Source organism: Melopsittacus undulatus, chromosome 1 (assembly GCF_012275295.1).
Source record: "Melopsittacus undulatus isolate bMelUnd1 chromosome 1, bMelUnd1.mat.Z, whole genome shotgun sequence".
Classification (NCBI taxonomy): Eukaryota; Metazoa; Chordata; class Aves; order Psittaciformes; family Psittaculidae; genus Melopsittacus; species Melopsittacus undulatus.
This window is the reverse complement of record NC_047527.1, coordinates 39,720,110-39,746,447: the sequence shown is the minus strand read 5'-3', so window position 1 is coordinate 39,746,447 and position 26,338 is coordinate 39,720,110. Positions and strand designations below refer to the sequence as shown.

General features: G+C 40.5%; 1 protein-coding gene across 2 annotated transcripts in view; it reads right to left on the bottom strand.

The window, feature by feature from the left end:
* PLAG1 (PLAG1 zinc finger) overlaps positions 1–26,338 on the bottom strand; it is a 46,757-nt gene that overhangs the window by 8,566 nt on the left and 11,853 nt on the right. Inside the window, exon 2 of one of the 2 annotated variants that reach the window (XM_031052240.1) lies at positions 15,878–15,881. The exons of the other annotated variant lie outside the window; for it this stretch is intronic. The gene's annotated coding sequence lies outside the window, so the exon portion shown is untranslated. The remainder of the gene's footprint in view (positions 1–15,877; positions 15,882–26,338) is intronic. 2 annotated transcript variants of the gene reach the window in all.

The window sequence follows — 26,338 nt, the reverse complement described above, 5'->3', positions numbered from 1 at the left end:
ACAAAAAGGGGTAAGTTTGTATGAATAATGAAAACATTTGCTACATTTGACAGGATTAACACAAAACGTACTATAATTCCTATGCTTTGTGACAATAAATCAGCTATTTGATAAAAGACATTTTCTTCTCCACAGAATATAAAAGTTGTCTCTGATAATGCTGAAGTTTAGAGCACCTTTCTCAGAAGCTTTTGGAGCTAGCAAATGTCTGAGGCAGAATACTGAATAAAGATGAACCATTCTTCTCATAACTGCTTATAGGTAAGAGTGTTATTACATTTTCTTCTGAACAAGATGAGTTAGGAACAATCTTTTACCGAATAACAAAGCTCAACTTATTCTCCATGTGAAGCAGAGAAGCATCACACTGCAGAAAGCACTGTCACAGCACATGCCCCAAACACTTTTGCGAACTAGTAGCAAAATACAACTACTGTGATTTGTCAGATTACAATTCCTAGAATTGATCATCTCTGCAAGTATCTGTGAGGCACTAATTTTGTTAACTCTCCAGGCACTCTGCTAATTCCAGATTAGACAATATTTGAATTTCTACCAACTAAGGAGCCAAAGAAAAGAAAACAAAACCCAAACCCTAAGCTAAATCTTTTACTCCTGGTTTTAATATTAAAAAAGCCTAACATACTTTTTTCAAAAATCACAGTTTATGTTTAAAAATCTGAAAAAAACAGCTACACTTGAAAATGTTTAAAAACATTATTTGATATCTAAATTAAAAGGATAATGAAAACAGTACATGAATACAACCAATAATCCTCCTCCTAACTTGCATTTCTTACTTTTCTTAAATGTCCATGCACAGTAAAGGACAACACCAGTTTCGCAGCTATTTTCTTGCAAAATAAGAGAGCAATAATGAGAACACAGCATTGAACACACCGTATCTGTCGTTCTGCCTTGTATACAGGATAGTGAATCTAGCTTCAAATCCTGATATTAATCCATTTTAAACCAGAAGAAGATTCCTAGAAACATTAGTCATAATAATGGTGGAATTGCTTAAGAATTTAATAGTATTACAGAGTCATCCTGGGTTTTAAGTATTTCTTTTAAGGAAACAAGATGAAAAGCAGTTACTTACCCTATCGAAACTGTGATTCTTTAACAAGTGCTGTCCACACAGATCCCAGGTAAGCATGTACTCACATGAACAAGATCAAGTTCTCTGAACATAGTAATGTCCATCCAGGCTGTGCCTGTCAACCCTCCCAACCGCTACTGGCAGTGGAATGAGGCAAAGGGTTCCAGACCAGTGCCACACATGTGATCATACCACCTAACACACTGCAGCAACAGCAGCTCCCAGTTCCACTCTTCACTCACACCGTGGGAAAAGAGCTGTTACACATGGCACTGCCATCACCATACTGGTCTGGGAGGTAATGACCTCCCTCTTCAGTAGCTGACACAGTCCTGCTGCTCCCAAACCTGATGCTGACGTGAAGGAACTGACAAAGTTTTCTGTGGCTGAAGAAAGGGAGCAGGTCCATGGGAGAAGAATATGTGGGCAAGAGGTGATGTCCTAGCTGGGAGCACAGTGTGAGGAGTGGAAAGCTGAAACATAGACTGGCATCCTGGGTGGGGAAGAAGGAGGATGGATATGGGCAGCCCAAGGAAGCCAAGAGCTGCTGCTGCTGCTCAGGGTGGTAAGGGAGCAAACTAAGCTCAGGATGCCTGAGTCTAACCTCTCTCAGGTTTGCCAACAGTAAAGGCTCATTCAGAGAGAAGGACAAGAAATTGGTTGTGGTGCCTCTATGGAGAGTGTGCCTGGAAGAACCACAATTATTGTAGCATAAGTAACCATTTTTATTCTTTTCCATATCAGGAGACTATTAGTCATCTGACTAAAAATGTTGTGACAGAGGAAACCTGCTCTGTCCAAGCAGTCAAGGATAGCTGGGGGAATTGAGCTGAAGGAGGCATCAGCAAACACCAGTCAACATAGCCAGGTACCGTGGCTCCGCCAAAGAGCAGCAGAACTGAACTACAGATTTCATCATGTCTGCTCCTCACAGCTGAGGCTGCTAAAACTGTGCAAATGTCACCAATGCTCCATCAACTGAAGGAGCACCATTTAGCTGTCCGCTTTACCTGTACTATGGGCTTACACACAAGTCTCTCACTGGGCAGCTCAGTTTGTGGAGGTGCAGATTTAGCCCTCCTTCCTTCAAACACCTTTGCTATGGCAGCTGTTGGAAGGGGCTGAGGGTGTAAGTGGTGAAGGCTCCAGGACAGCACGCTGAGACCTGCAGCTCTGCAAAGTTCAGCCATTCTTCCTGGCCCATCAAGGATCAACGTGCCCACTGCACACTAGCTCTGACCTCAGAGTGGTAGATCTCACAGGCTTTGTGGAAAAATGCTAGGCTTTTTGCGGCAGAAAGCCTCATCTTAGAGCGGGAAAGGGGAAACAAGGTGAGAACTCTATGGCCCAAGGTTTCCTACATCTGGAAGCTCAAGCTGAGGCTTTGATGGTGGAGGACAAGGAGGAAGAACACCTATTGCTGGGGTGAGACTTAACCAGAAGGTGGGTTTGACCAGGGAGCCTGCCTATGCTAAGAGGAGCTCACGCCTGCATTTTCACAAAGTGATACTTCATTTAATTTCCTGCCTGTTTTATTGCATAATTTGGAAGTGATTTGAACAGGAAGCAACATGTATGCACATGTTTCTGCCCCAAGCAGTAAAAGCACCTGGCACAACTGTCTACAAACACAGCACTGCCAGATGGCAGGAGGGACTGATCTCAACCCCCAGAGCCCTGTCTGCAGCCACCATGGCCTGTCATAGGGGTGGCAGTAAGAGGGTCAGAGCCCACAGGTACACTGCTGGACAGCAGCCAGGAGTTAAGACAGGGTTCTACAGCTTGTGAGGGAACAGCTTCTAAAAGACACAAGGGTCCATGTTGAGGCCTGAGGCAGACAAGATGGCACTGAGAGGTGAGTGAAGCCATTTGGCCTTTTGCATTTTTGGGCAACAGTTACTGTAAACAGCCATGCAAAGATGTAAGCGCTGGACCTACCATACAGCACAGGGGAGCACAGACACACACTAACAACAAAAGAACAGATAGTTTGGTTGTTTTTTTTAAATACATACAAGGCTGTATTTATCTTATCTTGAACTTCAGGCTTCTCCTTATAGCAAACAGCTAAGCTCAGCGACATCCTTCATGAATTCAAGCTCTAGCCTATATTACAGAAGGGTGGCCAAGAGAGCATGGCAGGACGGCAGCAAGAGCATGCACAGGCTTCAGGAAGACACAACCAACTCCAAGGACGCAGCAGGAGAACTGCCCATGAAAACTGCTGCAGGGAAACAGAACGATGTGGGCAAAACAATGAAAATATCTATCCAGGGATCTTAGGTATAAACATGAAAAATGCTTAACCCTCAGGGAAACAGCCCAGCATCTAACATGATGAATTAACATCAGCACTGAAACTAAACCCAGGCAACTGTTGGAGTCTACTATTAGTGACAGCACTTTACTAATATCTACTGTATGCGCAGAACAATGATTATGCTGCAAAGGGTATTACGTAGAAGGTAGAAAGAGACAAGAATTAAGGTATTTAATCAATTCAAAATTTTAAGAAAGTCTTTGTTGGTGTTTTGGGGTTTTTTTTGGAATACAAACACAGAAACCTACTGAATATGCATAAAGCAGGAAAAAACCCTGACCTTTCAAACTAGTGTGAAATACGGGTAGCAAGGGGAACAAATGCACTAAAATGATTAAATCCACTTCTTTTCTTTCAGGCAGTAAATACACAGATTACACTAGCAAACTTGTATTAAACATACATACCTTTTATTGATTAACAAAGCAAGCGTTTGAAGGAAAAAAACACTAGGTTCCTGTGGGACAGTAACCTCCATGAAAATAGGTATTTATACAGATTTGACTAGGAAGTATGACATGGGTTTTTTCATGATATTGAGTAAGACCACTCACAATTCTTAAAAGCTATACTACAGTGATGAAATTTGGACAACCAGATTTTTAATTTTGGAAAATAACTCATTCTTTTAATATGCTACACTAGAAAAAGCATTACACAACCTTTTTCAGAATACAGAGGAAAAATTCTACCATGCCTGCCTTTTTCTCCTGAAGTTTCTGGAAATGCAGAACATGAATTTACCAACGTTTATTTTATCATGACCTAACAGTCTGTAATTTAAAGGAAAAAAAAAATAAAATCACAATACTATTCAGCATCTCTCTGTGGGCTTTCCATGTTTCAAACTGCTTAGGTCCAGTTTAAGTCTGAGAGCTCAGTTTTGGTTACTTAATGTTCTAAAGGATTCCTGATTATATACTAAATTTAAGGAAACAAGAGCAGCCTAGAGTTAACCCATCTGATAATTGTGGGTTTATGGGCTTTTTAAGAATCAATATGGCACTGCATAGATGTTTTCCTAAAAACTTTGGAGAGGCTATCATACAAATGTTATCACTACTGTTAGAATGTGTAAAACATTCTTCAGAATCACACCACCCCACTCCATCACCCAGGAATAACCTGCATCTATTTTTAAAGATGATGCTTCTATGAAAATGAAGTTTGGTTACTGTTTAATCTGCATACAGGACCATGTCAAGGCTGAGAGAGTTGGGGTTGTTCAGCCTGGAGAAGACTCTGGGGAGACCTTATGGCAGCCTTTCAATACTTAAAAGGTACTTAAGAAGGTACTTATAAGAAAGATGTAGATAAACTTTTTAGCAGGACCTGTTGCAATAGGATGAGGGGGAATAGTTTTAATTTAAAAGAGGGACATTCAAGACTGATGTGAGGAAGAAGCTTTTACAATGAAGGTGGTAAAACACTGAAACAGGCTGCCCAAGGAGGTGGTGGATGCACCATCCCTGGAGACATTCAAGGCCAGGCTGGATGTGGTTCTGGGCAACCTGATCCAGTTGAAGATGTCCCTGCTCATTGCAGGGGGTTGGACTAGATGAGGTTTGAAGGTTCCTTCCAACCCAAACTATTCTATGGTTCTATGATAAAACTTAATCATAAGCAAATCCTGAATATGTACAAGTAAACACAAACACACATCATAAAGGTACATATGAGACTATATACTAATATGATCAGAAGTTAACTGATGTTCAGAAGGAGTATTATTTTCCTTTGTCTGAAGACATCCTAAAATGAGATTATATGCTTAGGGTAGATAAATGGTACATCCAGGCCAGTATTCTATCTCCAGTAACAGCCAAAAGTACAGAAGAGGTCACAAACGTGATGTTTTTTACTGACTGTGTATGCTCTTGTTTTGAAAGGCAGTGGTTAGTCTGCCTCTTCCTTCCTCTGCAGATCTTCATGACGTTGCCCTCAATTCATTCCTTTCCCAGACCAAAACCCCAGTTCACAGAAGTGTTCTTCATATGGAAGCCACCCCATGTAACTCATCTTCTTTGCTGACCTTCTCTAAGCCTCTTCCAGTTCTAATAAATCCTTTCTGAGATGAAGGCTCCAGAAGCATACACAGCACTCAGGGGGAAACTGGACCATGCACTCTTGTAAATCACATTATCAATTTTATTCTGTATTTATTTCCTCTAACATCTGGGCTGTGTTTTGGTGATCAATGAGCTCATGATCTCACAACCAAATCCCCAAATCTTACTTCTCAACGGTAACACTCAGCTCAAACTCATTACCATCATATTATCTTCATATCAGGATTGTTCTGCCCAGTGCTCCTCAGTTAGCTTGATTTATCTAAACTGATTTTCATCATCCATTTTGTTGCACCGTTCTCAGCACTTCAATGCCTTTCTGCTCATCTTCACAGCTGGCTCTCCGCAGTGAACTTGTTCACCCCCTTGCTCATCCCCTTATACCATTTACAAATGAGTTGAACTGCACAGACCTCTGCAGAACGTAACTAGGACCCTCGTTAACTGAGAATTGACTATCTACTTCTGCCTTTGGATCCTGCCTTTTAATCTGTCATTTACTTGTACAAAGACTTCACTCTTACAATAATGGCTCCTTAGTTTCCTTAAAAAGCCTTTTTGATAAAGTTCACTTTGATTTTTGAACCAGAACATCTTGCTGATGCCTCCAAAGAACTCCAACTCCCTAAGAGTCCCAAAAGACAACTCATGAAGGAGAGAAATAAAGTGACTGTGAGAAAGGGTACTGTCTCCAGCACATACACCACATCATGGATGTAGGTGGTAAATATGCGGTAGTCCAAAGAAAGCAGCAGAAGTCCAGTCCTGCCCTGAATATCACACTGCCTGAACAACACTGCCTGGGGGGCAAAATCCGTGACAGGGTTTAGCATTGCTTTTTCTGTAACTCTGGATCTTCATATGATTTATTGGAGGTATTCCAACTAAAATGCTGATCCTGGTTGCCAGTCTCCTCTGCCTCTTATCCCAGCCTCCAAAGAAATGCGACACGTAAAAAAGAGTGTGCAATTCCCAAGCTGCTGCTAATCTTCTAATATACCCTACAATTGATTAACTGCTGTTCTGTCTGAAAAGAAAATACTTACTAGATTACTGTAATTTTACCTTAAATAAAAAGTGTCATGTTTAGTCATGATGTCCTTTACTACTACTACTGCTACAGCAGTGATGTTGGGTGATCATATCAATGACCTTATGAGCTAAAACACAGAGGCCTTAGGAAAGGATAACTAAAGGTACAGAATACTTAGGGTAATACCAAAGCAAATCCCTTTTCAAAGCGGTAATCAATGAGCCTTTTAGATCCTGCACAGCACAAATATTGAACGTATTTCTGACTGTTCATGTAACAACTTTGTCTATGCAACGATGTTAGCATACACCTTAACAGCTTACTCTGATTAGGGTGACTTCACAGAGTGCTGGCATGCCATTTTGCTATGAGGGCATTCTTGTTAACAAGGTAAGTAAACAGCTCTGCATTTGTTCCCATCTCTCATTTGGTGCATTGTGCAGTTCATTTACAGTCCTCTGCTTCAGTTTCAGTCATGCAACACATTTTGGGATGTACATCTGAATCTGTAAGCATTCTGAGACTTTATGCCAGACTGAGGAACAATTAAAAGCAGTTATGCATGACTGAACATAGCAGAGGGAGATGAAGCCAGGCAGTTAGTATCCAGAACAACCACTTGGAGTATAATTTTTGGATTTAGGTGACTAGCAACAACTACTGGATTCAGTTTCAGGCAGCAAAGACAGAACATGCCAGAAGTCCACACAGATTCTACCCTGGAAGCTGCAGGAACAGAAAACCAGTCTGGGAACACTGTCAGCCTGATGAAAAGTCGTAACAATGTAGTCACCAAACAACTTTACCACTAAATCACAAGGTAAACAGCTTATTATTGGCAGGGCAACCAAGTCAGGAAGGCAGACGGAGCACAAGGTTTGTTTGAAAGGATAGGGTTCCCTGCTGGCACAGAAACAGGTTGAGAGATACATATCTGTTGCCCTACTCTACCCCAGCTTTACCTCCCAAACACACAGGCTTAAGACTTTACCAACACAATGGCATATTCCTTCACAGTCTTGCTGGACACAGTTTATGACAGTAAGCATTCACCAGTGTCAATAATGGGCGCTTGATAATAAAAGGCCTGTGTCCTGCAAGGTAATTTTTGCCCTCCACAAGACACCAAAACAACTTAGTAGGCTCTGCTTCCCTGATTTCAAAACCTACAGTAGGCGATGAGAGAAAAAACACATGAAAGACTCTGCCTTAAACAGCTGCAGACTGCCAGTGGAGCAGGCTTCCAGAAAGGTGGAAGGAAGATGGTGACAAAAAAGGTGGAATTAAAAACAGTCTTATGACTGTATGGCATGCATCAATGTTTCATGCACATAATGGGAAAAAAAGTCCTGGAGGGCAGATGGAAACACAAAATGGAGATGCTTTTGAAGAGTCCCAGAGAATGTATTCCTCCAAAGTGCTCTCCAACAAGATGCTCGAGCTCCTTTCATGCTGTAGGAAAGTAGCTGTAGGCTAGCAAAACATTTGCAATCAAAAAGGTATGGTTTAGTTTTATTTTACTTTTAAAAAGTTGTGAAGAGTCTTACAATAGTTGTGTTCAATTAATTTTTCAGACAGGTGTTTAGAAATATGGATTTATTTACTGACTTAACTGATGGTGAAATTTTTTCAATGAAACATAATGACGTTAAAAACAAAGTGGGTCATACAAGGAGTGCTCCTCCAGATGACCCTGAATACTGTCCAGGAAACACTTCTGATTAGCTCAACTGACACAGTGGTCTCAATACAGAACATCTTTCATGTTTTGCAGGGTGTTGGAGGTAGAGTGCTCCTTGACCAGTGTTTTGTTACAACTGTTTACGTTTAGCACCTTTGCATTGCCTGTTTCTTGTCCCCTTCCAGAATTGTATAATCCATTTCAATCTTCTGGGAGTTCTCCAGGAAACCTTCCTTTCACCATTCTGCCTTTGCAAGCTCTTGCTGAGCTGAGCTGACCATTTCAAGGTTCAGATCCACCTTTTGTTTATCTTCTGATATCTGATGGCTATCTTTTAGCTAATAATTCCCCTCTTCACATGGGCTGCAGCTTTTTTATGTGCTAAGAGAAATCAGAAAAAATAAAGATGTTACTGGTCACCCCACTCATTACAATCTCTATTTTAATATTGCTAATGAGTTTCTTCGTGACCACATTCAAATTCCTTTCCCCCAACTCTTCACCGTGTTCCCTTCAAAACTGCAAGATGCCTTCCAAATTGCTTCCACATATTACATATGCTGTTGTAGGGTTTTTTTTCTAGGACATACGTAATGGGGTAAGTTGGCTGCTATTGTTTCAAAACTCGACATGGTCATACACTGTCAGATAGGCATTTGAGTATAAAAGGTTCTGCTTTGGGATCTGTTTTTCTTTTTTAAAAAAGGAAAAAATAAAAAAACAGTAGGCATTACATTTGTAATGGCACACATGTGCAACTGGCTGTCCTTATGCTGAAGGATATTACTCCCTAGGAAAATTCCTAGGAGACTTAAGGGCCTCATTTATGAAAACAACAGGCAAACTGTGATAATACACTGCAAGGCTATCTATCAGCAAGCCTTATCCAGGAGTGCTAGAGGAGCATTTCCTCAGAGTAAAAAAAAAAGGAAAAAAAAAGAAAAAAAAAGGGGGGGAAAGAGTGTGGGGGGTGGGGGGATGACAGGAACAAAAAAGAAAAATGAGGAAAAACCCCAACACCTCCTTTACCTGCAATGTTTGTGTCAAACCTCCCTCCCACACGCTCTTTTCACTCTTTTTAGGGCTCCTACAAATTGTTGTAAAATACATTGCAAAGTTAAGACAATTCTGGAGCAGCTGTTAGATACACACAAGCTCACTCTACTAAATATGAGTTTTAGAACAGCAACACAGCTCCAAATTCCTTGTGTTTTCATCCTGAGCAAAAACTGAGCATGCCAGTGAAACTCCGCGACAGCACTGCATTATATTTGAGGCTGCATTAAGATTTATAAACACACTGAGCATGACTAAGGTCTGGAGCAGGGGGGCAGCATAACCAAAGCTGGAGAAGGCTGTGATTAGCCACGAGGAAATGAGAGGAGACTCAATCAGCTGAGAGAGGAGGCAGAAAAGTACAAGTTTGAGATTTGGCATAGCAAAGAAATATATCAGTAAAGCTTTAAAATGAGACCAATGAGAAGATGCCATTTCAGGGAGAGGAGCAAGAATTAAAAAAGAAAAAAAAAAGTGAAAACCATAAAAGTATCAGAAAGTGTGATCAAGAGCTCTGATATTTGTAGTGTCAGGTACTGGAGAAACTATGAAGCCTTGAGTCAGCAGCACAGATGTGACAGATGACACTGGTTAGAAGGCATACCAACACTTGTTAAACTGAAAGACATGCTGCATGGGCAGGGGTGTAGGCAGCAGCAAAAGGAAGCACAGACCCATGTAATGCCATCTGTCCTTTACATCTGTGCATCCCCCAAAACACGGTACTGTCCAGCCTCCAGACTGTTTCCCCTAGTACCCACACAAGGAGCTGAGCTCCAGGGAGCATAGAGGTGAACAGTGCCATGGCTCCAGGTCAGCTGGAACAGGAATGCTCCGTGCTGTGTCCAGCCAGGCTGGGCTGTTTCCTGCCTTCCCCACAGCCTCAGGGCTCCCCAAGGCAGGGATGTGGCAGTGTGCTCCCCGTTTTCATCAGCACCAAGAGCAGGGTCACCTCTCCCCTAGAGATCTCCAGGCCTCCTAAACAGGGCAAGGTGTCTATAGGGCAGAATTGCAAAGACTTGGGCAGTGAAGATAACTTCATGACACACCCCATGGGATGGATCTTTTACACAGAGGGTAGAGAGAATAAGGGGAAAGACATAGAGGTACAAGAGAAATGATGTAGTAAAGTTTCTCAGAAATCATTCAGTACAGCAGGACTCATAACTAGACAAGGGTAGCTGAAAAGAATTTGCTGGATTTGACATGCAAAATTTTGGGATAGAGGATACCAACAGTAAAGGCTGTTAATCTGGGTGAGACGGTAAGAGAAATGTAGGGACGCAGGGACAGCAGCTGAAGTGCAGAGGTGGCCAGTGAGTGACTGACAGTGCATTTGTGGGGATGAGGAGCAAATAAAAACAGGAGTCTGATTTAAGTTTGAGAGTGGCAAAGGGAAAGCTGCTACCTGAGCAAGAGAGCTCTGCTCCAGAAAAAGTAGTTTTAAAACTGTGAAGTTTCACCTCCTGTGAAGTTATTGTGCAATTGGGCATGCAATACTCACCAGATCAGCTTCCTCCTCCAGTCTCTGCAGGATCTTGTAGTAGTTTCTTGGGTATTGTTCATGTCTGATGAGTCACAGTGTGTGCAGCAGGCCCAGGCCCAGCTGGACACTATGCCATAGGTGATGCTACTGACCTCTATTTCCTGGGTTTTTATCCTGTTACCTTGGGCCTCTACTATGGCACTGTGCAGCATCCCACGGCAGGAGTGGGCGGTGGGGGGAATACAAATCACTCCTGGATTCAGCAGCAGTATCACTTGCAACACCACAGCCCAGCACACTTACAAGGGCACTGATCAAGAATTCCGTCATGTTTGTCTTCTGCTACACCTTTTGATTCATTCCCAAGGCCAGGTCCAGGTGTGCTTTCATTTATGTGGGCAGTGACCTGTACCTATTCATCCTGTAATGATTTGTATCTAAGTAGGGTCAGACACAGATGAATCAAGAGACCACCAGAGCCTTGGCAGACTCTTCAAAACTAATCAGACATTTCAACAAACTTGCTTACAATCCCCACCATAAAAAGGCAACTCTTGACTATCTACAACAGGTATGAAGCATTTACCTCCAGTCAGGATGACCCTGGATAAAAGTACATGGGCAAATCAAAAGGGAATAAATGCAAACTCCAGCACATTATAAACAACCCAAAGAAACCTTAGGGTGGAAACTAACCCATCACAACAAGCATTTACTGCACTTGCTAGAATAAGTAGTCCTTTTTGATATAACCTTAAGAATTAAGTTCAGAATGGACACATGATGCTGTAAGAGGAACTGAAGTGTGTTCAAGGTAACATCCTACTGCAGACTACGCCTCAGTACATGATTTTTGTTAGTTATTTCCCAGTGATCAACAGCCTAGACATTCTCTCACACTACCTCCATTTTAAGGTTTACAAAGGAACAATCCTACCTATTATCTGCTTGAGTGAATCCTATGTTTTCATACTTAGAAAAGCAAAATAAAAGCAAGAACCTGAAAATACAGTAAAGTTTGCATGCAGTTTCTGTTTGTTACAGCAACTCTTTTTTTTTCAACATGCGGGAAGAATATCATGCAGAAGGCAAAAAAAATCAACAAAAAAACCCAAGCATTCAAAGGATTATTTCTCATCCTCTGCCTTTAAAGACTACTCTAAAAGACAACACAAGTGGGTTTGAACAAGTTTGTATCGGTTTTCAAGCACATCTTCTCTAAGCTACTGAGATGCCAAAAGAACAATTTGGGTAGATGTACATTTCATATCTGCATAGTCTTGGTCCTCTCTCTCTCACATATACCCCTCTGCAATTTTGAATAAAAGCAGCTCATACCTACTGCGTATCAGCTAGTACATTGTTATCAACCTGCAATCCTTGCTCAAATAAAGAAGCAAACCCACTTAACTAAATCCAGGCTACCTCTCTCTCAAGTATCTCCTTCTCCTGCAACCTGACCAGACCAGCCCTAGTTCCCAACACACAGCCCCAGTCCCTCTGCTCTCACAGCTCCTCCACCATCTATTAGCAATTGCAGCACCACACTCCTCCTTCAAAGGTTTCACTGCTCTAATGGCAAAAGTTAAGGAACCACTTCAGCTCCTTGCTGCAAAAGCCTGTAGGTCACTGTGAACCAAGTGTTGAAGCTTTCTATTAAATACACAGGCTGATCTTTATTTACAAAGGCCTGGACATTAAAACACCACTACAAACAGAAGGAGTACTTATTTACAGATATCATTAGGAATTTACAAGAAAATGTAATAAAAACAGGTCACATATGAATGTCTGAAGCACTAAGTGGCTAACTGGGTATTTCAGCTATCTTAATTAACTTCAGTATTGCATCAAGTGCTGTAAGAGAGCGACAAATCACTAATGCCAAGTTAGTCATTTTCAGTAACAGTTCTCATGGAATTTTTTCCTTCTAAATAATCAAAACAATTGGTCATTGGACCTTATAAGGAAAAGTGCTGTACCAAACAGAATTCCATAAAATACAGCTGTTTTAACTTCACAGTTCCCTCCAGCATCTTTGCAGCACCTGAATTTTGGGGCTGCACTTTCACATTTGTTTTTTAAACAAGAGGACAAGATAAAACTATTAAAATAATGTGCTCAGATGGTTTCATCAGTTCTTGCAACAAAGACATTCGATAAAATCACACCACAGCAGATTTTAAACTAATAAATACCAATACTTTACTTTTTACCAGCAAAGTATTAGCCTGTGAGATTTATTGCCAGGAGGTAGCATAAAGTTAGAGAGACAAGACTTCTACACATAACTGGATCATCCATAATTATAATAAGATTTCAAGAAGGCTTCAGAAAAGAGTAATACCAACTCTCTTTTTTCCCCAGACAAAACCCAAACCACCAGAGAATTAAATAAGAGAGGATCTTCTCCTCTGAATCTTGTTATGCCACCCTTAAAGCACCTAATAGCAGCTAATATAAGGACAAAATACAGGACTAGACAGAACAGCAGTTAGAATTCCAGAATTCCTGTGCTGTATCAGATCTAGAGAGGATAACACTTTTATGAACCCCAAATAGCAGCCTCCGCTCTCTCCAGAGCATCTTCTGAAACACTCAGTTAAGCTTGCCCCGAGTATAGCAAAGTACGTTTTAAGACCTCGGGCACTGGGATACCTGCCAAGTCACAACAAATATGTATACATAATCTAATCTACTTAATTTTTGAGTGGAAACTCTGTGCCCTTTAGCTATATCCCTCAAGGCTACAAACAGCATACTCGTCGGACAGGATGAAGTGTCCCTGTGTAAGTAATAACTGAGTTCTTCTGGTATCTAACCACGCCTCCTGGCTTCTTCCAAAACCAAAGATGGGGGAGGGAGGAGCGACGAGGATGAAGGTGAGGTTTGGAGACAGAGGCAAAGGAAGATTTAGGAAGGGGAAACAGAGACAAATTCTAGGTGGATTAGGACCAAGAAAGCAATCTGGCAGGTGACGAGCTGGTTAAAAAAAAAAAAAAAAATTGAAAAAATGGGGAACCCCATAAAAAGGAGGCCTAAAAAGCGAAACAGAGCAAAGGAGAGGCAAAGCAGCGGCGTTACACTGCAAGGCACTCACTGTCCAACAGCTTTGAATACAGAGAGGATTATTACCAGCCTTGGTATAGTCATGTTTTCTTAGGAAGGAAAGCCAGTGAAATGCATGCTTGGGAACCTGTATGGGCTTCTATTGCTAAAAATAAAACTAGCAAAAAAAAATCAAACCCATTCCGAACACACGCAACTGTAAACAAACAGGCACATTTTGACAGCATGGAGCAGTAGTTAAATAACTGCACTGCCTTCTACAATGGGTGAATGTTACTATTTTGCTTTAAAAGCAGGTGACTACTGGGTTTGAAATTTCATACTACATTTATTTCTGTGACCTGTGAACCTTCTGTTAAGAAAAGCTAAACAACTGGGTAAATTTTAATAAAAGATATTTGCATTTGGACTCTAGAAGAAAAAAATTTCACTGTCAGTCTTCCTTCCTACCATTAACCAATCTCTTAAAATATAGTATCTACTAATCCTTTAAAGCACTTGCTGTAATTGCACACAGTAATGGGCAGACTCACCTGAAACAGATCTAGTGTGGTCTATGGCACTTGTTTTAGCAATTAAGAGAAAAAATAATCAACCTGCTACCAGGCAATATTACAACCACAAAACTCAAACTGCAGTTGCCCTGCTTACCCAAATCTAAGTACCAGAGGGCAGACAAGGGAGATGTGGAGATTTGGGTCCATGCCACCAGTGTTTCCAACTGCACAAACAAGCTGTCTTTAAGAAAAAAAGAAATACTTGTGAACACTAAGTGCAGATTCACAATCAGCCAATGATGTGCAATACAGTCTGATAGTACGGCACCCACCCAAGCTTTCTATCATTAAGAACACGTGAGAAAGTAACACATTGAAACTTGGCTGTAGAAATTACATTTCTTTCCTGTCTTCTATTATATCACAGAATCTGCTGGAGTCAAGAAATGTATGCATCCCCTTCTCCAGCAGAGAGAGCTGGAAGCTCATCTTACTAAGGCACACTTGTTACGTATTATCAACCACACATAACACACTCCTTCCTGACCTGTGGCAATGACAATCTACCATCCCTCTCCCCAAACACACTGTTCTCTCCTAGCCCCGCCACTTCATATAAGCTGTTGCCATGACTAGACCTGGGGAGAAACCTCTGCTAATGTCCAGCTATAAAATGGTCAGAGAGTTTGGGTTATGTGAAGGAATGGCTAAGAAAAACAACGCAACGCTACCAAAACAGGTACACGAGCCTGGTAACTTCAACATATCCCTTTCTGAAATAATTTTATTTACCAAAGAAGACACGTGCTTTCAGAGGAGCCTGTAACCCAAAACAGAACATGGGAACATGTCAGACATCTGCATTTCAGTCTCATTATTACCACAGTTGTCACCAAAACTTCACTGTTTGTACCCAAAAGCCTGTATGTGCAAAGACATGTGTTAATACTTCCTGTGAATTACAGTGCCACAGAAACCAGCACTGAAACATTACTTTTTTTTAAAGAACCAACAAAACCAACACAAAAGAAAACATTGAAGAATCACTCAGCATGGATATAGCTCTGGTACAGATAATTGCTGCCAGTTAACCTCAAGGCCTGATCCCTCATCAGATCTGATAGCTGCCTTGGCAAGCAGCTTCAGCAGTTACCTTCTCATCTCTGGACCCAATCCCAAAAGCAAAGCAGCCACCTCTAGAACTAGGTAACTCCACCCAAGCAAGCTCTGGTATGTCCATAGGCAGAGGCAGCAGTGCCCAGCCAACACCCTGAGCTGGCCAGACACAAGCTGCCCTCCTGGCTGGGCTGTGCAGTGAAAGCAGTCCCAGGCTCAAGTGCCCATGAGCAGTTCAGAGGCCAGGGGTAAACAGCTCTGGCACAGCAGCTTGATGAACACTTTGGGGCTGGAGATGGACACATCTGTCCACCTGCCACGTTGAAAAGAACATAGTGAAGCCCTCTGTCAACCTGTCCAGATCTTTAGGCATCTTAGGTGTGCCTCCACACTGAAACAGTTCTAGGTACAGTGCTTCTTCTTCCCTCCCTCCCTTTCCTTCTTGCACTGTGCTTGTCTGGCCACACAGTACCAGACCAGAGAGATAAACGAGTCAAATTAACTCTACAGAAAAAACGCTGTTTCAGTGCAGTTTAATTTTGGAGTTTCTTGGTGCCAGCACAAGAGGAGGCAGAGAAGAGCTGTCTCAGGTACAGGGGTGAGCAGGCTGGAATTCTCACAGCTCTAGCCTAACCTCCAATCACTGCGAAACTGCAACCACAGATTTCATCTTGGCACTAACTGGAGTGAGCAGCTGTTCAGAATCAGAACAGCAGAAATTTCAGCATCCTACTAAACAAGGGGATTTGGCACCACCTCTGTCTTGCAGACCTAAGGTTCAGCAGGGCAGCAAGAGGAACCAGCCTGGCAGAACAGATTGAGCACAACAGACTAACGGAGTATCACAACGCAGTGAGATGCTCTCACCACAGCAGGGGTGATGAGAGGTACTAAGTTCAGATTACTGACAGTGCACAGATTTCCTTGAATAAACTTGGTCAGAACTAAATCAGCCAAACATCTACAATCACAACAGAGAGAATCACTGGCCAACTGTTTCAACTCACTATTTCCACCACAGTGAAAACAGGTAGAAGTTTACAGTCCTCTGCATCAGAGTTGGCTACCAACCATGGAGACCAACACAGGGTGTCCTGAAAAGTCAATCTGAAAAGTATCACCTGTATGTATAGAACCTTACCTTTCATACTGAAATACTATGTTCTGATTTAACAGAAAGCAAGTCTGCCATGTGATGAGATGGAGGAGACTTAAAACAGCATCAAATCCAAGTAAACACTTTTTGCCTTATTTCAATACTGAGGAGAGGTAGAGAAAAGTTATCTGGATGTACAATTCCATGCCCTCTTACTTGAGGCATGTTTTCAAAGAAAGAATGAAAACATGAAGGTAAAGAGAAAATCGAATAAAATGTAACATGATTCTTAAAAGTTGAACCATGTCAAACATCCAACTTTTCTTCAACATGGCAAAATATTCTTTATACAAAGGAAGCACAAGAGTTCAAGTCTCACTTGGCAAGAAATCTGATACATTACCACCTGAACAGTAGTTTGTTGAGCTGAGAAGGGTTAGTTCAAGAATAGTATGGCAGGAAAAAGATCAAGAAGAGACGACAACGATTTCTTTCTGAAAGGTGGAAGGATGTTATTTATGGACTTCTGCCAAGCCTGGTCTTCAGTCTTTTTTGATTCAACATTTTCATTTTTTTAATGCTTTTAAGCGAGCACGACCAAAATGTGTAGAAAATACAAGACTAGGAGGTATCAGAAGTACAGTGTGGACTGAAACAACACATGAGAAAAGCGGCAACAAATTTTAAGGACAGCAGTGACAGAAGTGGGATGAAAAGTAACAGCAAAAGAAAGAGTAACAGAAAGTAGGGAGTTCTGCTGAAAAGTGACCAATCATCAGCTGGAAGTAGCAGAGAAGGAAAGCGTTTGTGTATAACCATCCTATAAGCTGCTAATAAAAATCACTAAAGAAGTACTTCAGATGAAAGAAAATAATAATGATTAGGAAAAGCAGCTGTATTTCCAGTGCAGAAAGAGACAAGGAGATGCCACTATAGCAGACTATTGAGATCTTGCTGGAACACCATGTATAAATTGGTAATACATATTCTCAAAAATTTATGTGGGATAGCACAACAAAACATCAGACCAGAAGGAAAAAGAAAAGTCTTAAGTATGCCAATGAGACAATCAGCAGGGCTGGCATAAAGAATAAGTGTAAGCTTATTGAAAGTAACTTTAGGCTGGAAATTAAAGGGGTTCCTAAGCAACCAAACACAGGCTTTAAATTTACATGTCAGAAGACAGGGATGTGATTAGAGGAAAAAAAATGTAACTAGCTTGCAAATGAATCTATATAGGTTTACAGAGACAGACATAGCTTCTGTGTCAGTAAGGCATTTGGCTCAGGCAAGGTGATTCGTTCCAGTTCTGGGTGATTTGTTCCACTTCTGGGTGCTTGCATACTCATCGGAACACAATGATGGTCCTAGCAGGTCAGAGCAGAAGCCCATACAGCCCAGCATCCTTGCTCCAGTACCAGCCAACAGCAGATTATGAGGAAAGATATGAAGATATGAAGCATGTAAGTATCTTGGGTAGTATCACCATTTGTGATTTAGAGACTTCCCAAGCTGGACACTAACTTGGTAGGCCCCTCTTGTGCCCATGTGAGCTTTTTTACTTACACCACCCCATGGCAAGGAGTTCTACAGCTTAATTTCACATTTTATTAACAATTGCTTTCTTTTAGCTTGTTCTGAATCCATCTCTCACTATTTCTCTTTTCTCTCAGCTAATGAGAGAATGATTTTGCTCCCTCTTCATCCCATCTATGCCATTCACGATTCCTTTCTGATCCCGTATGTTACATCAAACCTCTATTGTAGTCCCCTTTTGTAGTCTCTTACCAGGCTACTTAGCTCTTCCTTCCATGGAAGCCATATCACTACTTATTTTCATATTCATCACCTTGTCCTGTATTTTTGCCATTCTACACCTATCTTTTGTAGAGTACGTAGGAGAGAGGCACACCACAGACTTCTGCCTTTTTTATTGCTTTCCTAACAATTAATTCCCAATGTCCAAAGTACTAGAGTAAGCTCGACATCTACATCAGGCAAGTGAGCATAAACTTGAGTAACAGTGGGGGTGGTAGGAGGACACATGAACAAATACAACATATTGGTGAAAAGGCAACAAATCTTGGAAAACCAAATCAAGCTCTGCAAAGCAAGTGGAGTTCTCTGAAGAAATGAATACACACATAGATAAGGAAGATGCAACTGAATGGCATGCAGGCATACCTGAAGTGGTCAGAGAATGACAGGTGAAGGTGAGCAGAGTGGTAGTTACTGCCTCTTCCAATACGGGAGCTGGAGATGTGAAATGAGATGCCAAGGACACAGACTCAAGAAGGAAATGTACTGTTCTTCACATGCTTCTGCTGTGGAACTCCTTGCAACAGGGTGTTTAGACACTTAAAAGAGTTTACAAAGGCTCTAGAGGTCACAGTAAGTAGTTACAGAAAAAGTCCAGTAAAGGTTAGTAAATACAAACCCACTATGTCTGGCTCAGGAAGCCTTTGACAAGTGAATTATCGAAGATCAGGAGAATATTCTGAGAAAGCCAGCCAGATACGCTTGCCCTGCTTCTGCACATTTGACATCTTTGGTTTTGCCACTGCCAGAAACAGAACACAAGGCGCTGATATCCACACAAGTGTAATTATTCTTATTGTATAAAATGCAAACACAGAATTCGATTAGCATGTATCAGGTTGATAGAAAGCAATATTTGCCATGTCAAGGCCTTGATTTGGCTGGTAAGACCTGTGATAACAGTTCTCTAACAGCTCTTGATCTGAAAGCAGGATAATTTCTCTGTTAACTTGCACAAGAGCTGACACTGCTGTCAGTAGGTACAAATGCTAACTCAAATCCAGCATATTTTACTATTGGCAGAATGAGTAGGATCACATTTCACCATGCTGCCAAACACTTGCCATTGTAAGACGAACTCCCCTACATAAGAAAAATCATGACTTTGCCAAACTGCCATTGTTTGGGCTGAAATTTTACAAGTTAGTGTCTGCTTCAGTGTTTTGTTTCTTCACTTTTTCTTCACTCAAAACAGGACAGCCATTTCAAAAAATAAAAGTTAATGCAAAACAAAGTTTTGTTTGTGTTAAAAGCTTCTGGCAGGTTTTTCATATTCCTAGAGTTTTGAACCCCTGTCCTTTGGTATGGAGACTTGAAATTGACATGGGGATAGTGGTAAAGCTGTCATTTCTGTGAACTCTACCTAAATTAGGCCAATTTCTTGATTATTTATTCTGCAAGTCCTTTAGTCATTCAGAAACCAATCTTTTGAGTCAGATAATTGAACACTGTCCTAGAGGACTCAGATTCTACTAGAGATCTCTGTGTCATTTAAATTGAATGCTACAGAAGAGGCCATTAATTTTCCAGGTCCTTGGCATGGGTCTAGGAGTGATTTGCAGAAATACTTAGTGCCTGCAGCTGCAGTGGAAAGCAGCGAAAGTTGCATTCTAAACAGATTATGAACACAATGGTTTTGAAAAACACAGCCTATGAATCTCAAAACAGGTTCTCAAAAAAAAAAAGCAAAAAAAAAAAGGCCTTAGAAACCTGATTCTTAAAAAAACAATCCTCAGAAAAAAAAAAACCCACAAGATCCATTTACTTTATTCTCACTCTATTTTATCCTGTATATGCACTGCAGGGTTTGGTATCAAGGTGCTTACAGTGCAAGTGTCATGATGAAGGTTGTGCAAGCAGTGTCTCTCCATCACAAGGGTCAGAAACAATGTACAAGCAGCTGGCTGTTTCACTAGGGTATGGACTGTGGCTGTAGGGCAGGATTTCTCACAGTATCCAGAGCTTGAGGCAAAACATCAAACGTGCTAGGGAGCATACCAGAACTCAGTATAAATATGTTCCATTGTCAAGATCCATGTATAAGTTTCCAGCCAGCAAACTGGCTTGTGAACTCCCATCTGCAGGATACATACAGCTCCGGGAACTAGCATCCCACTGGGTATTTGCCTTCAGTGATCCAGGGCCTGAAAAGCAGGATAGCATAGAAGTGCCCATTGTGATGACTGGGAGGAACATAATTTGGCTCTGTGTAAATGAGAGGCAGCTGAATTTACTATTTTATTTAAAACCTGTAGTGTCGGCTGCTGTCGTTATATTAACGCACAAAATTAAACAGGGTGCATATATGCAACCACAAGTACTTTAACTGCTTTTTCCCCTTTCCTTTCCATGTGTCTCAGTTCTCCTCCTTCAAGTAACACTGTAAGCTTGTCTGGGGAAGGGCAGATGCCTGCTCTGTTTTTCTTTTCAGCCTCTAGTACACCGAATCCTAAAAATGGATGCTACTTCTATTTTTTTTTAAGACATGAACAAAGCAACAAAACTCCAAAAGCTTCCTTTAGTTCTATTTATTCTTACCCGGTCATCAGTGCCTAGAAACAAACATTCTTCCTCTCTACTGCTCTCCTGTGAAAGACCACAGTATCTATAGTTACTGGAAAAGAGTGCTTCAGTTATCTAGGCTCCGATCCTCCCCATGCTTTACTTTTCAGCTTGCTCCAGAAGGCTTGCTTTCTCAGAGGATACCAGAACCAAGATTTCTCTTTCCAAAGGCTACTGAAATTCTCTCAGATCACTGGGAAGCTCACCACTCCTTAAGAGAGCCAAATACCAAAATCACATCTGAAACTGAAGAGCTGAAGAGTCACTCCTGATCAGCTTACAACCTCCAGCCAACTTGCCAGGCCTCCCCAGTGCAAGCAGTGCAGTGAGACTGCAACTCTAGCCCTAAGAAATGCTGTCTGAGAGCACAGGCTGAGCTTTATAAAAAAAAAAAAAAAGAGCCACCAACTTCCCCCAAACCATTTCTTTTCTTCTTAGCTGCAGAGCCAAAGGAAATCATATTGGGCAGGTGGCACACACCACCACAGCAACACTGAAACTCTCATCAAAGGACAGAAGCAGCATCAGAAACAGCACCTCAACTTCCTTCAAAATATCTGTGATTTTCTAACAACCCTAAGAAGCAAACATCACCATAGTTCCCTATCCTAATAACAGAATGGCATGAGGGAAAAGGGGAGGACTATATCAAACAAGAATCTTTCCTATTCCTTTCTTAAGCCGTGCCTGCCTACAAGTGGCAACCTCACGCAAATATGATGTACCTCCTCAGCCACTTGGAAAACAAATTTATTGAAGAAAAGACTGTATTATTTTCATAGAGGTCACTTAAGAGCTTTCCTCCTTAGAATCCATGTGAAGATACTTCCCTCTTTGGTTCAGTGGAGCAGCACAAATTTGCGGCTAAGAAATTTTGGGTGTAATTCTGAAAAGAACGAACAAGCCAAAGTCCAAGTTCCTGCAAATATCCCCTCAGGACAGCTGTTTATTTTACATAATTCTTCCAGCTGTGCAAAAGGTGCTCTAAACAAACACGAGTATGTTGCAGAAGAAAGGGAAGCAGCTCAACACAACCTGCATTACGGCAGAGTTCTTCCCTGCGGAGAAGTCTGAGCCCAGGAAGCTGCTGCAGCACGTAACACAGGGCAGCAAGACTCGGGACCTGAAACTCTGTTGGCAGATGAACATTTCTGACGGTTCATCTCCAGGAATGTGTTAAGAATAGCACACAGGAATCCACTGAAGCATTCAAATAGTTAGAGGATCAACATATTTTGCAGGTATGTCCTTGGCCACAACCTGCTAGTGCTTTATTTGTAAACTACTTATCAATACAGAAATACACTGTTTTCTACTGTTCCTGTGCCACAGAGCAACACCAGACTGTGCAGAAATAAGCACACAAACATTTTTCTTTTGTAACTGATGAGTAATATGTGACTGAAAAATTATGAAAGCAGAGTAGAAAAGCAATCTGGGACTAGGAAATGATACATTAAAAAAAATAGTAATGATGCATTCATGAGAGGATGAATCAAAACAAAAACCAAACTGAACATTTCCTATAAATCCAATATTTCAAAATACTAAACAATAAGAGATTTGATTATGCAGAAACCTAAACACATGCAAAACTAAAAGGGCCAGATCAACATGGTGTTTTGAAGTACTATTAAAGTGATGGTCCACCCTGAGAAGGTAGCTTTGACATGCACTTATATCGCTGGACAACCTTATGTTTCTTTTTTTTTCTTAGAGATATAAATAAAAGATGCTGTTGAGGAAAACTGCACAGACCTTGAATGAATAACAGAGTGGGAAACAAGTCATTACTAGGCAGGAAAAGAGAGAAAGCAGAAATCCAGAAAACCTGAAGCAGAAAAATCAAAACCAGTTTATCTTATTGAGGACAGCAGGATGCAGTGATGATGGCTAGGAAGGAACACACTCTTTTGATCCTCTTTACTATAAGGAATTTATCATGGGCTTGACCTCTCATCTGTCTTGGTTTTTTATATTTAAAAGTTCTGCTTTGGCAAATACATTCTCATCTTTAAAATATAATTATGGTCTGAAAGTTGACACTAAAAAGAGCACTAAGGAGCTTCATATTTATGTCTTCCTGGTTTCTGTATCAATTTACTTGATCGCAACTGTCAAGCGTTATGTTCTCTGGTCCTCACAACTGAGTTCTCTACGAGGATTAGTCCTAAGGAGATGTTTGACAGGTTGACAATTCTGAGTATAAATCCATAAATAACAGTTGAAGTATCAATGTGTAACTGTAAATACATAAAGGACAAAGCACTCACAAGTGTTCAGCAACTTTCTTAAGAAAAGCAAGTGTCTAAGTAAGAAAAAAAAAAAAATCAGATTAGGGAAACGTTAAAAAAGTAAAAAGAATACATATTCCACTAATGCATACTGGCATGCCAGGAAAACTTAAAGACAATTTGGAACAAACTTCACAAATTCTTACAATTAGGAAATACATGAGGAATAACATCATGAATAAGTCTTCAAATTAGCAAGTGACCAAGAAGTATATGCTTTGCCAATTTCAGTTCAAATCAAAATACTTCATAATACAAGCATATTTTTAGTACTTTTACAAATAAATGAGTGAGTTCTCTGGAATAAGATTCTCCACTCACATTCTTATTTTTTTCCTGTGGTGTCAGAAACAACCCTTTCAAGATGATTTTTGCAAATCTGCAAATTGAAAGGGACAATTAACATGTAATCTCATATGAAGTTACGGTCTGAAAAAAGGACAAAAAACTTTTAAATATGAATCTTGGAAAAGTTAGAAGTTTTGGGTTTTGGTTGGTTGTCTGTTGTTTTGTTTGGTTTTTTTTTCTTTCACTTTAATAACTGCCTGAACTACTGCACTAACCTGATGACACACTCATTTACTGTATTTTCTTATGCCCGTTATTCAGTTGTTGGCAGGAATACAACTTCATTTAGCAATAGCTTGGACCCCTCAGTAAGGGAATGTGTACATAGTAGCTCTCTAATCTTGCTGCCCAGCTGCTAAGACAGTCACATGAGTCACTTGCTGCCTTTAGAGCAACACACACCACTTGCTGAATTTAGAGACATTCTCTGTTTCTGCACTGGTCATACATATAAATTGAGTAATACCCTATCCTAATCACACACAAAACTGTTCTAGGTGGTTTTTTGGTTTTGCTTTGTTTTGGTGGGGTTTTTTTAATTTAAACCGGTGAGTCAAAGAATGTATTTCTCATTAATGCAGTTAAAAACCAGCTCCAAAAAGTGATTTATGTACCAGTTTTCAGCATTACTGTTTTCACTTCAGCTAGGTTAACTTTGAGATTCAGTTCAAGTGTAGGTAACTTCATCTAATTGCTCAGTGAAAATCCAGCCCTGAAAGAATGAGGACCTCTATCTGCCAGGACAATTCAACATACAGCTTCGGAACAAAACACTTTACAACAATTCCTTCCTTATCAGGATTTTAAACTGTGACTGTTTGGAACAGCACCTTCTTCAACAGTCTATTTTAAAACAATTTACAGAAAGACTGGCGCAGTTACTTTCATGCAGCACTTCTGTCTACTGATACTTAAATCTCCTTGTAGAAAATAACTTTATTTATTAACATAATCTACAGGCACTACATAGGAAGTGCTATCACATACAAACAGCAAGCAGCCTTACAGCAAAAATGCTGTGAGGATAATCTGTTGTGGACTGTCAGTGCACCCTCTGTGTGGGCCCTACAATGTTTCATTTTGCTCTGTATCACACTCTTTCCCGTATTTTCCCTGTGGTTTATTATGGCACTGTTCTTTGCAGATAGTTGAATATGGAACTGTTCAACAACACAATGTATTATGCTTGTATTACAGCCATAGGTGTTTAGACTACCAGTGTAACAAAAAGCCCACAGAATCATACTTCAAGGTATAAGGTTAATGCCACCAAAACCAAGGGTTCTTTTAGATTATATGAAACACACTTCTCCAGTTCAAAAATACCTTGGCCCAAAAATTACAAGAGGTGTTTAGTGTCCCTAAAGAAGAAAGCAGTGTGTCAAACCTTACCTAACTCTATTAGTTTCAAGTACAACCAAGCTTGCCTTAAAATGGTCTTTACGGACTTCTTGCCAGTAGGAAATCATAGTAGGCAACGTCCCAACTCACCAGTCGAGCAGCAGCACTTTTTCAAGTTAAATACTCTAATCTGTCAGATAACATTAAATGCAGCTCCATAACTAGCCAGAACAGTATCAAGTAGTAACAACTAAAGTTTTCACTTATGCTGTAGCATTCTGAACCAGCATTTGTAACAATAAATGAAAATGGCTATTTCTAAGCTGTTTCAACAAACTTTGCACCCTAACTCAACTTGCAAATCCAAGCAAATTCCTTGTACTCGTATTTAACACCTAAAAAGTAGGTATTAAAAAGTAGTCACTGATGTTCACAGCGGCAGTCAACCTACAGCCAAGCTTCGGGCTGACACATACATACCTACTGTTCTTACACGGAACATGTAAGATTTCTGAAATCAAAAGATAAGGCAGAACTATATTTTTCTGTTGTATTTTTTGCATTTCACAGAATTTCCTGCCAAATCAGTATTGCCAATTCCCATGTTCATGTGACACATTATACAGTGACAGTATGCAATTATAAACATTGAATGAGGAAAATGCAGCTTCAGAAAACAAAAGTGGCGAGATTAGCAATTGAAACTACTCATGCAGTTGAACTTCAGAGTTTCCAATCCAGCTGGCATAAATTCTCATCCTCCTTTACTCTATCTTTCCTACAATCAGTATAGTATTCCACTCAGGTATTTGGCTATCACAACATAGTATTCTACATCAAAATTAGGAATTGCTACACCACACACACTGAGAAAAGGTTTTTGCATATGCCATTTTTAATCAACAACTTGTCTTGAATAACCAAAATGCTTAAAGCAGGCCAAACCGTGCTGACATGTAAAACAATTATTGGAAAAAAGGCTGCAATTTGATAATGCACATATTGTGCATTCAATTAAAGAAACCTCTGTCCTCAAGAATTTGAGTTTATGAGTATTTTTCTGTGATAACCTGAAATCTGTCAGATGGACTCTAGTAAGAGGTAGCTGCCTGGAACAAAAATACTGTCTACAGAATGATGTGTGATGGCTTAGTGGATTAGCATGTTAAAAGCATAATCTCTTTGGACAAAGCTATTTTTAAGTGGTCTTACCAAAAAAAAGTGTAAGATGTTAATTCTGTTTTCCAATAAACATAACTTTTGATCTGCTGAGTCAGAGGTATTATGCATAATCATCACAGCAGGAGTACAATGCTATTTGTATTTGTTTGGAGGAAAAAGCATGAGCACAATTCCATGCAAATAACAAGGAAAAAAAAATCACTGTGCAAAATTCAATTAAAGGAAAATACACCAGAGGGAAACAGTAAATCCAACAAAACAAAACACT